This window comes from Bison bison, unplaced genomic scaffold (genome assembly GCF_000754665.1).
Source record: "Bison bison bison isolate TAMUID 2011002044 unplaced genomic scaffold, Bison_UMD1.0 scf7180017864464, whole genome shotgun sequence".
Taxonomy (NCBI): domain Eukaryota; kingdom Metazoa; phylum Chordata; class Mammalia; order Artiodactyla; family Bovidae; genus Bison; species Bison bison.
In genome coordinates this window covers 6,627,694-6,632,417 of record NW_011495025.1, presented here as the reverse complement: position 1 = coordinate 6,632,417, position 4,724 = coordinate 6,627,694, and positions in this window count along the sequence as shown.

Genomic DNA, 4,724 nt, shown 5'->3' with positions numbered 1-4,724 from the left:
TGATCAATTCTTCGGTGCTCAGCTTTCTTCACAGTCCGACTCTCACATCCATACATGACCGCTGGAAAAAACCATAGCCTTGACTAGATGGACCTTTGTTGGCAAAGTAATGTCTCTGCTTTTTAATATGCTATCTAGGTTGGTCATAACTTTCCTTCCAAGGAGTAAGCATCTTTTAATTTCATGGCTGCAGTCACCACCTGCAGTGATTTTGGAGCCCCCAAAAAATAAAGTCTGACACTGTTTCCCTATATATTTGCCATGAAGTGATGGGACCAGATGCCATGATTTTCATTTTCTAAATGTTGAGCTTTAAGCCAACTTTTTCATTCTCCTCTTTCACTTTCATCAAGAGGCTCTTTAGTTCCTCTTCACTTTCTGCCTAAGGGTGGTGTCATCTGCATATCTAAGGTTATTGATATTTCTCCCAGCAATCTTGATTCCAGCTTGTGCTTCTTCCAGCCCAGCATTTCTCATGATGTACTCTGCATATAAGTTAAATAAGCAGGGTGACAATATATAGCCTTGACATACTCCATTTCCTATTTGGAACCAGTCTGTTGTTCCATGTCCAGATAAAGGACAGAAATGGTATGGATCTAACAGAAGCAGAAGATATTAATAAGGGGTGGCAAGAATACACAGAAGAACTGTACAAAAAGATCTTTACGACCCAGATAATCACAATGGTGTTATCACTGACCTAGAGCCAGACATCCTGGAATGGGAGGTCAAGTGGGCCTTAGAAAGCATCACTACGAACAAAGCTAGTGGAGGTAATGGAATTCCAGTTGAGCTATTTCAAATCCTGAAAGATGATGCTGTGAAAGTGCTGCACTAAATACGCCAGCCAATTTGGAAAACTCAGCAGTGGCCACAGGACTGGAAAAGGTCAGTTTTCACTCCAATCCCAAAGAAAGGCAATCCCAAAGAATGCTCAAACTACCGCACAATTGCACTCATCTCATACGCTAGTAAAGTAATGCTTAAAATTCTCCAAGCCAGGCTTCAGCAATACGTGAACCATGAACTTCCAGATTTTAGAAAGCTGGTTTTAGAAAAGGCAGAGGAACTAGATTTCAGAAAGCTGGTTTTAGAAAAGGCAGAGGAACCAGAGATCAAATTGCCAACATCCGCTGGATGATCGAAAAAGCAAGAGACTTCCAGAAAAACATCTATTTCTGCTTTATTGACTATGCCAAAGCCTTTGACTGTGTGGATCACAATAAACTGTGGAAATTCTAAAAGAGATGGGAATACCAGACCACTTGACCTGCCTCTTGAGAAACCTATGTGCAGGTCAGGAAGATATACCTGAAGTAACAAGCACATTTGGCCTTGGAGTACAAAATGAAACAGGGCAAAGGCTAACAGTTTTGCTAAGAGAATGCACTGGTCATAGCAAATACCCAATTCCAACAACACAAGAGTTGACTCTACACCTGGACATCACCAGATGGTCAATACTGAAATTAAATTGATTACAGTTTTTGCAGCCAAATATGGGGAAACTCCTGAAAGTCAGCAAAAACAAGACCTGGAGCTAACTGGGCTCAGATAATCAGCTCCTGATTGGAAAATTCAGGCTTAAATTGAAGAAAGTAGGGAAAGCCACTAGACCATTCAGGTCTGACCCTAGTCAAATCCCTTCTGATTATACAGTGGAAGTGAAAATAGATTCAAGGGATTCCATCTGGTAGGCAAGAGTACCCAAAGAACTATGGATGGAAGATAATAACACTCTACAGGAGGAAATAACCAAAACAATCCCCAAGAAAAAGAAATGCAACAAGGCAAAATGGTTGTCTGAGGCGGTCTTACAAATAGCTGAGAAGAGAAGAGAAGCAAAAGGCAAAGGAGAAAGGGAAAGAGACATCCAACTGGATGCCGAGCTCCAGAGAATAGCAAGGAGAAATGAGAAAGCCTTCTTAAGCGATCTATGCAAGGAAATAGAGGAAAAACAACAGAATGGGAAAAACTGTAGATCTCAAGAAAATTCGAAATACCAAGGGAAGATTTCATGCGAAGTTTGGCACAATAAAGAACAGAAACAGAAAGGACCTAACAGAAGCAGAAAATACTAGGAAGAGGTGGCAAGAATACACAGAGGAACTATACAAAAAAGTCTTAATGATCCAGATAGCCACAATGGTGTGGTCACTCACCTAGAGCATCCTGGAGTGTAAATTCAACTGGGCCTTAGGAAGCTTTACTATGAACAAAGCTAGTGGAGGTATTTGACCTCCAGGTGAGCAATGTTAAATTCTAAAAGATGATGCTGTTAAAGTGCTACACTCAATATTTCAGCCATCTTGGAAAACTCAGCAGTGGCCACAGGACTGGAAAAGGTCAGTTTTCATTCCAGTCCCAAAGAGCAATGCCAAAGAATGCTCAAATTTGTGCACAATTGTGCTCATTTCACATTCTAGGAAGGCAGTGCTCAAAATCCTTCAAACTAGGCTTCAACAGTACAGGAACTGAGAAATTCCAGATGGTCAAGCTGGATTTAGAAAAGGCAGAGGAACCAGAGATCAAATTGTCAACATCTGTTGGATCATAAAACAAACAAGGGAATTCCAGGAAAACATCTACTTCTGTTTCATTAACTGTGCTAAAACCTTTGACTGTGTGGATCACAACAAAGTGTGGAAAAGTCTTAAAGAGATGGGAATACCTGACCACCTTACCTGCCTCCTGAGAAACCCATTTGCAGGTCAAGAAGCAACAGTTAGAACAGGACAGGGATCAACAGACTGGTTCAAAATTGGGAAAAGTTGTAACCCTGCTTATTTAACTTTCATGCAGAGTATATCATGCAAAATGCAGGGCTGAATGACTCATAATCTGGAATCAAGATTTCTGGGAGAAATATCAACAACCTCAGATATACAGATGATACCACTTTAGAGTGATATCTGCTATCACGTAGCAGAAAGTGACCAGGAACTAAAGGGCCTCTCTATGAAGGTAAAAGAGGAGAGTGAAAAAGCTGGCCCTAAAATCCAACATTCAAAAAACTAAGATCATGACATCCGGTCCCATCACTTCATGGCAAACATATAGGAAAAAACTGGAAACAGTGACAGATTTTATTTTCTTGCACTCCAAAATCCCTGCAGATGGTGACTGCAGCCACGAAATTAAAAGACACTTGCTCCTTGGAAGAAAAGCTATGACAAACTTAGTGTATTAAAAAGCAGGGATATCACATGTCAACAAAGACCCTGATGCTGGGAAAGACTGAAGGCAGGAGAAGAGGGGGTGACAGAGGATGAGATGGATGGATGGCATCACTGACTTACTGGACATGAGTTTGAGCAAACTCATGGAGATAGTGAAGGACAGAGAAGCCTGGCGTGCTGCAGCCCCTGGGCTTGCAAAGAGTCAGTCTATGACTTAGCAATTGAACAAAAACAAAGGCATAAAGAAAATGTAGTATATACATATGAGGGATTATTATTTAGCTTTGAAAATGCTGAATCTTGTCACATGGCACATAATGAATAAACCTTGAAAACATGTTATGGAATACAAGCACACTTAGTCGCTTCAGTCGTGTCTGACTCTGTGCCACTCCATGGACTATAACCTGCCAGGCTCCTCCATCCATGGGATTCTCCAGGCAAGAATACTGGAGTGGGTTGCCCTGCACCCTTCCAGGGGATCTTCCCAGCCCAGGGACTGAACCCGTGTGTTTTTTGTCTCCTGCATTGGCAGACGCATTCTTTACCACTAGTACCACCTGGGAAGCCCCAGTGGAATACAAGAATCACCAAGTAAAAGACATTATATTGTAACTGAGCAGGAACTATGGGGTCTTCCCCCATATTCTCTGCTTTAGCTCCTCTCTGAAGTACCTAGATAAAAGTATCTGATGCACATTCCTGAGTTGTTTTCCAAATGTGAAAACCCCTCACCAAGTGGGAGATGTTACCTACTTGATGACCATGAGCACACAGAGCCCAGGCCTCCTGGAGCCTTAGGACTGATAATGTTAACCCCTAAAGGTCATCATCGAGATCAACACCTAATGTTCTCATCCCATGCCTAGGGTCCTACTGATGATAATTTTGCTTTCAAGATACCTTGGCCCAGGGCAAAGGGAGCAAACTATGCAGAAAAGATTGAAAATAGTAGTTCTCAGACTGCGATCCTTGGAAAGGCTGCTTGCTAGGTTGGTCTCTGGTTGTCATCTGGGAACCTGGAATTCAGGAGGATTACCACAACTCTAAGTGATGAGTGCTTAAACTGTGTGCACAAACATAGTTTATGCCAAACTCCTGCTTTCCTTCCAGGAGTCTGGAATGTTGGTCTGTTCCAGGCACAGGGGCTACTTTATGAGCAGCCCCCAATAAAAACTCTGGGCACAAAGTCACTAACAAGCTTCTGACAGGTGATGTTTCTCAAGTGTTGTCACAGCTAAGGGCTGGAGGAGTTGAGCACTTCCTGCGTGACTCCCCTGGAAGAGGTCCTTGGAGCTGGTACCCGATTTCCCAGGGACTTCACTCCGTGTGCTTTCCCCTTGGCCGACTTTTCTTTGCATCCTTTCATCACAGTAAATCACAGCCATGAGAACAAGCACATGCCCTTGGTGCCCCTGTAGCCACCCAAGGCTGCCACCACCGGTGCCAGCAGGCCCTCCTGGACACTCACCTCACAGTTCCACTCACGGGAGCTGGAGCCTCAGCAGAACACATACTAGTTGGTAAGGACTTTGGACAGCA